The sequence below is a fragment of the Notamacropus eugenii genome, chromosome 5, assembly GCF_028372415.1.
Source record: "Notamacropus eugenii isolate mMacEug1 chromosome 5, mMacEug1.pri_v2, whole genome shotgun sequence".
NCBI lineage: Eukaryota > Metazoa > Chordata > Mammalia > Diprotodontia > Macropodidae > Notamacropus > Notamacropus eugenii.
Window position 1 is genome coordinate 62,052,614 of NC_092876.1, and position 13,859 is coordinate 62,066,472.

The following is a 13,859-nucleotide window of genomic DNA, read 5'->3' on the forward strand; positions in this document are numbered from 1 at the left end:
GCATGCATGTACCCCCACCACTGACTGTTTGACCCAGCTAAAGGCTGGATGGGCACAGACCTCAAAACTTTGAAAAAAACACAAAGAAAGGCGGATGGAAGGATCAGAGAGCTTACAGTTGGAGGGACCTTAGTGAGAGGGCTTGGTCTAACCCCCTCCTTGTATATAGGGGGAAACTGAAGAGCAGTTAGAAATATACAGACGTAATAAAAATACTAGCATATATATGTATATATATAATCCCAATATATCATTTAAGCTTTGCAAAGTCCTATACTACTAGGATTGCGTTTGATTCTTAAAACAACTCTATAAGGGAGGTGTTATTATCATGGCACAGCGAGTAGAGAGAGTTGGACTTGGAATTAGGAAGATCTGAGTTTGAATCCCACCTAAGACACCTGCCAGCTCCTTGACCCTAAGCAAGTTACCTAGCTTCTGTTTGCTTCAGTTTCCTCACCTGTAAAATGGGGATGATAACAATAACCCCTACCTCTCAGGGTGATTGTAAGGATTAAATGATATAATAAGGTCTTTCTAACTTCAGGCCCAGGGTTCCAACCACTGAGCCACAGAATAAGAGCTATATAAATGTTAGCTAATACTCTCATTCTTGACATTATTGCTACCCATTTTATAGATGAAAAAACTGAGGCTGAGAGCAGGCAAATGACTTGTCCAGGGTTAGGTATGTGGGTAAGAGTCAGAAGGTCAGTATAAAAACCTGGGTCTTCCTGAGTCTAATTTCAGCACTCATTTACTATGTCTCACTGCCTCTGTAAAGAGAGACAGACCAATGGACAGACGGACAGACAGACAGATCCAGGCATAAGTAAAGAGCTAGAGACAGATACACAGACAAAAGAGCTAGAGACAGATGTTCAGACGCTAGTATTCAGAGAGATCAGAAGATAGAGACAGACAGACACACAAAGATAAGGAAACACAAACAAACACAAGGCACCCACCCACACAACCACACTAAAATTGACAGGCACATACATGCATACATAGGCATATTTGCACATAGAGAGACTGAGCCGCAGATTCACGGAGAGAATGACAAAAAAGTGGGTGGCGTGCACACGCGCAGATAATCAGCCCAACAAAGACAGACGCTTGTGCATTCAAAACACAAGCCCTACAGTCCCGAAGAAGCCGGGGAGACACGCCTATGTGAGCACACAGGTACAAGGCTCTCTTCCGCCATCTGCTGGTAACTCGAATGCTCACATCCTGGACCCACAAGGCACCTCTAGTACCCACCTGGGCTCCCGACCTGACTGCTGTCCTTGGTGAGGAGTCTGGACTCCTCAGGTTCACATCAGCTGACTCAGGTGAAAGACTCAAGGTCCCTGTCAATCCTCCTTAATGAGAGCTTTATTACACCTGGTATAAGCAGTGTGCCCAGCAAACTCCACCTGTCTTCTCTCCAGGCTGGTACAAACTTCTCTAAAATGTAAAGTCCTTCACAACTTTGATTTTTCTAGCCTTATTTTATTGTTAGGTGGGGCAGTGGACACTAGACCTGGAGTTCAGATAGACCTGATTTCTGAACAGACCAGAGATGATTATTGGCTGTATGACCCCGAGTGAGTCATTTAACTTTTGTCTGCCTCAGTTTCCTCACTGGGGTCATAACAGCAGGGTTGTTATGAGGATCAAATGAGATATTATTTGTAAAATGCTTGGCAGACCTTAAGGTGCTTTCATTCACACACTCATGAGTGCATCCAGCCTCATATACACACAGGACATCTCTGTACTTGACACAGGTTGGTTCCCATGTCTGGAATGGATTTCCTCCTTATCTGCTCCAACTTTTGGAATCCCTTGCTGCAGCTTACTAATAACCTTCTACAGAAGGTAATTTCTGATCTTCCCCTACATCCCCCTTCCAGCTACCTTCCCCATCCTATCCCTTTCTTTTGTATCTATGTTGTGCATACTTATGTATATGATGATAAGGGTCTCTAGGTCTTCATAAAATTTCTCTTTGACCTCATCAGAGTTCATCATGGTGGGAGCATAGGCACTGATGATGGTGGCATGGCATTTTCCTGCAAGTGGCAATCGCATTGTCATGAGACTTTTGGCAGGCATACCAGCTTGCTGACTAGATTAGTTTATGTATGTGTGTACCATATCCCTCTATGGAATATAAGCTTCCTGAGGACAGGGTTTATTTGTTTTTATTTTCTTCATCTCCCTAACACCTAGCCTAGTGGTTGGCACATAGTAAGTGTTTTTAAAAATTGTGTTGTTTGATTGGGCTTGGAGTCAGAATACCTGGGTTCCTTGCTCTGTTGTGCAATACTAGATAAGTCATTTCATTTCTCTGAAACTCAGTTTCTCCATCTATAAAATGAGGATAATAATATTTGCACTGTCATCAACAAAATAGTAAGGGGACCAGAGAGGAGGTTACAGTGTGTCTTCCACAGAAGACTGATGGAGAGGCAAGAATCATCACACACACACATAAGAACCTGCCTTAAAAAAAACACTTTAGAGTTTGCATAGACAGCCCATTGGAGTCCTCTAATATCCCTGTGATAGGTGAGGTAGGTACTATGGAAGGTATTGCCTCCATTCTAAAAATGGGGAAATTAAGGTAACCCTCAGGAAGTGCTGGACTCAAATTCAAAACTGCGTAATTCCTAGGCCAATAGTCTTTTAATTTTTTATTTAAAGTCTCGATTTACAAATTCTGTCCCTGTTTCCCTTCATCCCCTCTCTCTTTCCTAAGATGGTAAGCAATCAAATATAGATTATACATGTGCAATTATGTAAAACTTTTCTGTATCGGTCATTTTATACAAGAAGTCTCAGATAAAAGAAAAAATGAAAGAAAATGAAAAATAGCATGTTTCAGTCTGCATTCAATCAATATCAGTTCTTGCTCTGGAAGTGGATAGTCCAATTCATCATTAGTCCTTTGAGATTGTCTTGGATCATTGCTTTGGTGAGACTATCTAAGTCATTTATAATTCTTCATAGGATGATATTACTGTTACTTTGTACAATGTTCTCCTGGTTCTGCTCATTATTCATCAATTCATGTAAGTCTTTCCAAGTTTTTCTGAAATCATCCTGCTTGTGTCATTTCTTATAGCACAGCTTGTTTAGCCATTCCTCTACTGATGGGCATCCCTTTGATTACCAGTTCTTGGCCACCACAAAAAGAGCTGCTTTATATTTTTATAGACATAGGCCCTCCCCCTCACCTTTTTTGGACACTTTTGAGATATAGACCTAGCTGGATTGCTGAATCAAAGGGTATGCACAGTTTGGCTGGCCTTTGGGCATAGTTCAAATTGCTCTCCAGAATAGTCAGGTCAGTTCACAACTCTACCAACAGTGCATTAGTGTCCCAGTTTTCCCACATGCCTTCCAACATCCAATATTTTTTTTATTGTTGTTTTCATATTAGTCATTCTGATAGATGTGAAGTGGTACTTCAGATTTGTTCTAATTTGCATTTCTCTGATCGATAGTGATGCAGAGCATTTTATTCATATGACTACAGATAGTTTGATTTCTAACTGCTATGCCAGTAGTCTTAACCCCTACATTCATGGTCCTTCTCCAGGAGAAGAACATGTTTTAGTGGAAGACTGCCCCACACTGAGAGATTCATGGTGCCAGAGAGCCTCTACAGAATGTCTCTAAAGTCTTAAACTGCACTCAGGTTTTAGTGACAGCCTGTATCATAAGTAAAGTGCTATAGAAATGTAAGCACAGGATTTTGTAGTTGGAAAAGATGATAGGTGCTACCTAGTCGTACCACCCTACTATATAGATAAGGAGGTTGATGTTCATTCAAAGTCTTCCTTAAGTGGCTACTAAGCATGTGAGAAATTGAAAATTGATACCTCACTTTATTTTGTATTATTTTAATAAGGTTTAGTTAATATATTTTGTATTGATGATCAATCCACTATGTATAGGTTGGACCCCTCATTACGTGAGTTTGAGCTTCCATAAGCCAGTAACGTCCTGATGTCAGCCAGCCCAGAGATGATACCCTTAAGATTCTATTTTATTTCATCAGAAATCTTCCAATATGAAGGAGGAGAAAAAAAAAAACGTAGGCAGAAACCTCAGGCAATCTTGGTCACTGCCCAAATACCTCTGGCTTCTTTTCAATCCTTGCCAAGAAACCACAAGGAAGGGGAGTGCTTGTATTGCAGCAAAAGGGGGTATTTTGCTAGAGATTGCAGAAAGAAAAAGAAGAACTTAGAGAGTAAGAATGAAAATGAGATGCTAGGAGGACCCTAACAGAAATTTACAGCAAGGGAGTGTGGATATAAGTATGTGCCTTGTGCTAATCTATGCTGGAAAGTGTTTCTATGTGCTTGTTTTGTTTCATGTCCTGATGACTCAACCTAGCTTTTTCCTTTGGTCTGATCAGCCAACAAAAGAAGAATGAAAAAAAATGAAACTTTCTAAAATCTTTAGAAAAGACAAGTCTGCTTTTATCTATATATTTCCAATGCTGGCTAAGTTGCAGTTTACAAAGATGAAAGACAGATACAATTAAAATGTAATTTCTCCACTGAAAATTTCAAGTTGTGGTTTGAATGTTTTTATGAGTATCTTTAATTGCTCAAGTCTCACAGCAAGAGTAGCCAGTTTCATTTTTCAATCAACAAAAAAATTTCAAAATAGTTTCAGTTTGTCAGGCTCCAAGTCTGAAGTTTTCTGGTGGAATTATTTTCAATTTTAGGGTAAATTCTTTAAAAGTACAAATTCTTTAAAAGTTACACTTTAAAACTGCACTTAAAGGGAATGACAAATTTATTGCAGGATAGAAATGTGATTTTTCTGATTAAAATGCAAAACAGGAAAATTTTAGACCATCTTCACTTTCTTCTCTCCAAAAGAATAAAATTAAGTAAAGGTGGAATGTATTTATATTACTGCTTGTAAATAACCAAAAGGAAGACCTCTAGTAAGGCCTGTTAACAATTTTTACCTTAAGACTCCCAGATTATATGTTTCTGGAGACAATAAGACAAGTTTTACAGAAGCATTCGAATTGCCAGGCAAAGATGAATTCCAAAGTGCTCCCAGTTTCCAGTTCCATCTCAGAGAGAGAAAAGTTTGTTTTAAAATCAAGAAGCAACTGAAAAGTAAGTACCTTTTAATATTTTACTGTGAAGGGGATATATTACAATAGGTTAGGTTGAGAAGACAGAAGAAATGGATTTAACTTTTGAATAATTTGAAAAGAAATGGAGAAAAAGTAACATCTTGAGCCATTGAGAAAATTATGGTCTCCATCAGACACTTTTTTCCCCTAGTAGTACAATTCCTGTTAACTCTAATATATGAAGTCAAAATTATGTTTTCAATAAAAGCAGATGTTAATTTAAAAAATTATTGTACTACAAATCAAAGGGTCCTACTCATTCAAGTCATTGTTGACCATTTGACAATGAAGCTGATTTGATTATAGATCAGAAAAGATGATAATCTGCTTTATTATTACAGTTACTGAAACTGATATAAAATCATTAGGAAAGGCTATATATCAAGATTGTGTCAGATTCTTGAAATGTCAAAGAATTTGTATAAGTATGCTATAAAAATGCTTAATTTATATTTGTTTTAATTAGAACTAATGTGACGTTTACGACTGCATCCCAGCAATTGTAGTCTCATTGTCACTTTTAAATGTTATTTTTTAAAAATTAAAGCTTAAGCATGACTAATGTGAAAATGTGATTAATAAGAATGTATGTGTAGAACCCATATAAGATTTCATAGCATCTTGGGAAGGGAGGGGGAAAGGAAGGGGAGAAAAATCTAAGACTTTTGGAAGTGATTATAGAAAACTGAAAACAAATTAATAAAAAAAATAAAGTTTAAGCTAATTAATAACCGTGGGCCCTGAAATGTGACATTGTGGCAGTTAATGTCTCTTGTGAAAACTGAGGTTTTAAATTGTTAACATTAGTGTACATCATATATTTGATTTGGTTGAAATTTGTTCCAAAAATTAAATTAATATGCTCTCATGTGATGTGTTTTCCTCTTATGAGAATTATTGTAAATGGTTACAAAAATGTTTTTTCCAATGACATGCAAAGTTAGTTTTCAAGATTCACTTTTATAAGATTTTGAGTTGCAAAGTTTTTCCTCCATCTCTCCCTCTCCTCCCCCCTCCCCAAGATAGCAAGTAATCTGATATAAGCTACACATGTATAATCATATTAAACATATTTCTATATTAGTCATGTTGTGAAAGAAGAATCAGAATAAAAGGGGAAAAAAAAGGAGAGAAAAAAAAGAGAGAAAATTGTATGCTTTGATCTGCATTCAGACTCCATTGCTCTTTCTCTGGATATGGAGAGCATTTTCTATCATGAGTCTTTTGGAATTGTCTTACGTCATTGCATTGCTGAGAAAAACCAAGTCTATCAGAGTTGGTCATACTACAATGTTGCTGTTAATGTATATAATGTTCTTCTGGTTCTGCTCCTTTCACTCAGCATCAGTTTATGTAAGTGTTTCCAAGTTTTTCTGAAATCTGTCTGCTCATCATTTCTTATAGCACAATAGTATTCCATTATATTCACATACCACAACTTATTTAGCCATTTTCAATTGATGAGCATTCACAAAAATGTTTTGTGGTCTCTTCGAAAAAATAATCCATGCAGTATTGAAAATGTCATAAACTTTATAAAAGGAGGAGGCAATTAGATGTGACTTGTGTAAAATAAATGATTTTTCTGTAACATTATGTATTGCACATTTAAGTACCAGCACTCAAATGGAAGTTCGTTTTATACAATGTTATTAGACTGTAAGTTGAGAAAAGAAAACAGTTAAAATATGAAGAAAACTATACATAGTAATAATTACTTAATCTTGTGAGAAGAGTAGCAGAGAACCTTTAAGGTACTAATATCTGTGACATTCCTGTGCCCTACATGGGCTCTGGCCAAGCCCGTTGGTCTTTGATAAGTAAACTCCTTCATGAAGTAAGTAGATAAAAAAGCATAAAAGAGGTTAACTTTGAGAGATAGGTAACTTTTACAAGATCATCTGGCTTACTACGTGTTGTAACACGCTGTGAGAGGAGCTAACTCTTATCCAAAAAGAGGAACCTTAAACTTGGCAGTCTAGCTAAGTGAGTTTTATCTCAATTTATTTGACTACCACTCATAAAAACTGTGATTGCTGTTCAGTCATGTCTGACTCTTTATGATCTCATGAGGGCTTTTCCAAGCATAGATACCGGAGTGGTTTGCTATTTCCTCCCCCAGCTCATTTTACAGATGAGGAAACTGAGGCAAACAAGGTTAAGTGACTTGCCCAGGGTCACATAAGCTAGTAAATTTCTGAACTCAGGAAAGTGAATCTTCCTGACTCCAGACTGGACACTCTATGCACTATGGGTGCCACCTAGTGGCCCCATGTGATTATAATCACTGCCCCAAAGGCCTCAGAGAAGTTAAATCCCTAAACCCATTAAACCTTTGTATTTCCAACAAACAGCTGCTCCCAAAAGGATGAGAAAACATGTACTTTTATTTGGCCACTAGCTTTAACACATACAATTTTCACTATTATACTTTGTGGAAATGATTCTCCAAGTCCTTGTTGAATCTGTCTTATTTATAAATAAAGTGAGACTGTGGGAGGTTTTGTTGGAACCAAAACAGAGACTCAGACAGACAGAGCTTCCCTCTTCCCATGATTGTAAAGTGCTAACCACAGTGCCGGTCATGTGGAGAGTCTCATATAATAGTTGCCTATTGTTAGCGGCATTCAGTTACTTAAAAGTTCTAAAATGAAAGGCCTTTTATGTAAAGCAATGTGGAAATGCGTTCAATTGAGTTAAATGTCACCGAAATTGTAAGAAATTTTGTTTCATGTTTTACAATACATGAGATTGTGTAAAATTTTCCTAAAGGATTGAGAAATACTGTGAGAGAGGCAATTTCCTTATTCATTTTACATTCTGTCAGATTACGCATGGGGCCATCCAATTTTCTGACAAGCTGTATTCCTTATTAAATGTGGTACTGAGTCTTTACAATGGTTACAAGTTACACATGACTTCTAAGTTCCCGAAACTTTCTCATCAGCTAAGGTCGTGATATCTTACCAGCCCTGCTGCTAAAAAGTAAGACTGAAGTCTTAAAATGAAGCCAAAGTGGGAAAACTTACATGTTTGAAGAAATGTTTTATCTGAGAAAATATTTGACCATTCCTTGTGAAAAGAAGCTTTTTATGGAATTATCCAAGTCCTTGATAACATGATGACAATAACCTAGTCCCAAGCCATAAGTCAGTAAACTTTTGCTATTTGAGGAAATGTCTCCTGGGATAATATTTTGCTGCTATCCTAAATTCTGATTTCAGGTATAAGTGTCTGAGGGCAGCTAGGTGGCACAATGGGTAAAGTGCCAGCCCTGGAGTCAGGAAAAGTCGAGTTCAAATCTGGCCTCAGACAATTACTAGCCTCTGGCTCTGGACAAGTCACTCCATTTCCTTATCTGTAAAATGAGCTGGAGAAGAAAATGGCAAACCATTCTTTTTTTCTTTGCCAAGAAAACCTCAAGATGGGGTCACAAAGAGCTGAGTACAACAGAAATAACTGAACAACAACAAAAGTGTCCAACCTCTCATAAGACCGCTAGTCCATCATCCAAGGGAAATGCCATGGACTACTGCAGTCTGAGGACTGCTATAGGTGGATGTTTGTGGATGTCAGGCTCTGGAAAAACTGAGAGGATGGCCGTGTCAAGGCGAAAGTAGGGTCCTCTTGACTTAGTTTCCTCATCTTGCTAAACAAGACATTTTTCCACATAAGTATATTTGAGCCTGGCTATGATACCCTGTGGCTCATGTAGAATTTTTCTAGATGATTGACTGTTGACTATGACTTTTACCTGAAATGAAACAGAACTAGGGAACAGTCTTGAGACTGCAATGTTTCTCTCTTTTTCCTCCCATAGCAAATTCCTTTGGTAAGGGGAAGTGTATGATGACGCTTCATTTTTTTTATTATAATAAACATAAGAGATAAACACCACTGGTGACTTTTGACTGAATGGTATATATTGGTATAGTACCACCAACAATAGAGAAGACCTCCTGGGGTCTTCTTAACCCACTACAGTAGGTCATATACAAGTACTGAGGGAGTATTCAGTTTATAGGAGAACGATATTACAACATCCTTTCATTACATTAATATGATTATAACATAAGTATATGTTTCCTCATTATATCAATGATTTCAAATATGATTGTATATTAACACATATATTGTATGTTAATTTTATAATGTAAAAATATAATATATTAATTATATGTTTATATATTCATATATATTATATTTATATTGTATTATATATACAGTATATTGTATGTATGTATGTATTGTACATACAATATGCATATATCGTATATATGTTTATATATAATATATTAATATATGTAAATATATAATAATAACATATAAATATGTGTTAGAATGATTATAATTCCTCTAATGGGGGAATGAATTAGAATTAGGTTTAGGTAAAGATAGATGAAAACAAATGAAGATGAATGTAAAATTTTTTAAAAAGAAAATGCAACATTTTGAGGAGCAATAAGATACGTGTGAGCACACCATTGGCTCTCAAATACAAACGATTGAATACACGAAGGTCTCATTTTACAAGTCATGCTCTCACGCATTTCATTTTAGGATTGATAGCAATGTTTATATAAGATACAAAGTTTGGATAAAAAAACCCCAGAACATGTAGGACTTAAATTCTTTGGAATTTTAAGTGTGGGTTCTTAATTTGATGCTTTATAGTTCGCCACCTCAACTAGTTACTAAATTGTATTAAGATATGTAGTATTAAGATAGATATAAATAGATATATTAGTATAAATATTTTTAATTTTTTTCAATATTCACTTTTATAAGATTTTGAGTTTCAAATTTTTTTCTCCCTCCATGCTCCCCTTTCTCCGAGATGACAAGCAATCTGATATAGACTATACACATACAGTCATAGTAAACATATTTCCACATTAGTCACGTTGCAAAAGAAGAATCAGACCACGAGGGAAAAACTATGAGAAAGAAAAAAAACCCAAAAGAGAAAATAGTATGCTTTGATCTACATTCAGACTCCATAGTTCTTTCTCTGGATATAAATAACATTTTCCATAATGAGTCTTTTGGAATTGTTATTAAGATATATTTTGCAAAGGATTATAGCAGGAATACCTAGACACTTCTGCAAGTGATCTTGAATCAGACAAGCAGCCTTTCTACAAAGACCCACCTTCAGAGATGTCATCAAGTGAGACCTACTCCAGAATGAGAACAGGAGAAGTTGTATGCATATCTAAAAATCAGCTAGAGATAAAATGGACATTGGGAATGGGTTGCTAGGGTACAAAGATACTTGAAGTTATTATCATTATTGTATTTTCTGAAATTCATGTAAATTCTTCCTTTCTCATACACCACTGTCTTTGTAAAGCTAGCTTCCCAAACAGGACTACTCCCCGTGAAATTTGCCAACATGGTGGCCATAGATAGCAAGGCTTTAATGTGTAGAATGGGTTGCTTGCCAAAGCACTGCCAACTCATGGGAGTTTAGTCCTGTCTAGGTACTATAACACACAGATGGAGAAACCAGGAGAGACTGTTTTCCTGGGCCGTTTGTAACAGTCAACCAGCACCAGCAATAATCAAATTTCTCATGGCTGGTCTCCTATAAAATGTTGAACCCTATAATTATTGCTTTCTATTGCCCCATTCCTAATTTAATTCCAATGGTAGCTGATTGTGCCTAATTATATCAATTTGGTTTATAGACGTTGATTCATTGGAGATGCGTCTCCAAAGAACCAAAGGGGAAAATTTGAAGTTGAAAATTGATACCCCACTTTATTTTGTATTATTTTAATAATGCTTGGCCAATTTATTATGTGTTAATGACCAATTCACTGTACATTGTTTGCCCCCTCTCATTATGTGAATTTGCCCTCCCTTAAGCCTGTAACTTCTATGATTAATTATTGATTGAGAAATGTATCTAACTGGTATATCTATTCAGAATCAATATTTGTGATTCAAATTCAGGCTTGATTGTATAGACTCTATTAGAAAAATTTGAAAGAGTTTATTGTCCCTATTTTTATGAGCTACAGCCCAACCGTAAAATTCCAGTCTGTGAATTTTGCTGACCATAAGAGCAGATAAGTTAATCTGGTGACAAGATGGGCCTATCAAGATGGGCCCAGGACTTTCCAGGGGCTGGTAGTCAATCCTATGTTTTTCTTGTTGCCCTGGGTTGTGGAAATCCTCTCTCTGAGTCAAACTAACCTTAGCCCACCTTCTGTCTCTGAGTCAGACTAATCACTACTGGAGATGTAATTTGCATAATTGGACTATTTTTGGTACCCTATATAACCTGCTACCTTTCAATTGTTTAAAAGATCTGCTTTGACTGTCAGATGCATTGTGGGCTACCAAAAAAGCCTTTGATCCCTTTTATGGGTATTTGCTAACCATACTAATAAATCGGTCATGCTAGGAACTTTGTGCCTCATTTTCTCCTTATCTCAACACATTCAGTTTGCATGTCTGGTAGGGTTAAAGGACATGAGCTCTGGGGCTAGGAGGAAGTCTTAGTTCTTCTGCCTGTGTGGCCTTGGACAATAAACTTAATCATTCTGAGCCTTCATCTTCTTCAATGTAAAATGAAGAGGGGACAGAGAACAGAAACAATGTAGATAAGACACAAAGAGAAACACGGGGAAAAAATCTTTGCATCAAGTTTCTCTGATAAATGTCTGGTATCTAATAAAGGTAAGAAACTGATTCAAATTGTCCAGAGTAAGAGCCATTCCCCGATAGATAAATGGTTAAAAGATAAGAACAGGCAGTCTTCAAAAGAAGGAATCTAAACTATCAACAAGCATATGAGAAAGTGCTCCAAATAATTAATAATTAGAGAAATAAAGAGACCCTGTAGTTCCCCTTTGCACCCAGAAAATTGCAAAGGAAAATGATAAATGTCAGAGGGAATTCAGGAAAGTAAATTAGTCTAGCCATTCTGGATAGCAGCCTGAATCATGACCCAAATGTTACTGAACTTTTTACATCCTTTGACCCAGTGATACTTCTATTGGTCCCAAAGCAGAAAGGGAAAGGAAGGGAATATGCCTTTCTATAGTCCCTAGTATATATTACACACTCTGCTAAGTGTTTTTATAAATGTTAACTTCATTTGATCCTCACAGCAACCCTGGGAACTAGGTGATAATTATTAGCCTCATCTACTTTTGAAGAAACCATTATTTCTGCAGGGTCCCATAGCTAAGAAGTGTCTGAGGCTGGATTTAAACTCAGGTCTTCCTGACTCCAGACCCAGTGCTCTATTCACTGTGCCACTGCCCATCTCTAGAAAAGGACCCATATGTGTAAAAATATTTATAGTGGGTCTTTTTGTTATTGCAAAGAACTAGAACTCAAGTTAGAAAATGGCTGAAAAATTGTGGTACATCAATGTGAGGGAATAGTATGGCACTGTAAGAAATAATGAAAGACAAGGCTTGTTTCAGAGAAACCTGAGAAGACTTATGTGAACTGATGAAGACTGAAGTGAGCAGAATCAGGTGAACAATTTTTTCAATAGTAACCATAGAAAGAAAAATAACTTTTTACAGTTTAAGAATGCCGACCAATGCATTTCTTACCAATGATGATTACAGAGAGTGACTGTGAACATGCTGCCTCCCACTTCACAGAGAAGAAATGGATCCAAGATGCAGAATAAGATAAACATTTTTGGACATGGCCAATGTAGAGTTTGTTTGGGCTGACTATGCATATTTGTTACAAGGACTTTATTTTTCTTTCTTTTTCAAATATGAAAGGTGGGAGAGAGAAGGAGGATAGTGTCAAAGAGAAAGCATTAATAATGTTCTCCACATGTTAGACGTAAGGAATATTTGTTTTATCAATTTATTGTAATTATAAATCCAAGTATTTTTAGCTTAGAGAGAAATGTCCAAAGTGAAAGTTCCCCCATTCTTTCTGACGTTTAAAACAGGACAATTTGAAGTGATGATGATGATGATGATGATGATGATGATGATGATGATAGCTGGCATCTATATAGCCTATTAAGGTTATAAAGTGCTTTACAATTTTGTGTTGAATTTTTGGTGTTAATTTGCCTAATTGCAAATATAGTAAGCCCAGAGACAGGTAGCACAGTGGACAGAGTGCTTGAGAGAAAAGAAAAGAAAACAAAGAAGAAGAAAAGAGTGGAAAGGAAGAAAAAAGAAAGGAAAGGAAAGATAAAAAGGAAAAAGGAAAGGAAAGTGAAAGAAAGGAAAAGAAAAGAAAGGAAAGGAAAAAGCATCATTGATATATTTTTTAAATACACAAAAGAGAATCGCAAGACCAGTCACCAACAATCAGTACTACTTTGAAAGTTACAATTTGAATGTACTATTTAAAAACAAGCTATAGATAGTGATGTTGAATCATTTCTGACTCTTAGTGACCCCATCTGGGGTTTCTTGGCAAAAATACCAGAGTGATTTGCTATTTCCCTCTCCAGCTCATTTTACAGACAAGAAACCTAGGCAGAGTTAAGTGATTAGCCCAGGATCTCACAACTAGTAAGCATCTGAAGACAGATTTGAACTCATGAAGAGGAGTTTTCCTGATTTCCAAGTCTAGTGCTCTATCCACTATGCCATCTAGATGCCCCAGCTATGCATAATAGGGAGTCACAATTTCATCTACTGTCCTTTTCTTTGTTAAACTGTGTACTAGGAAATGTCCATTTTATTTAGTGTTTATATTTAAAAAA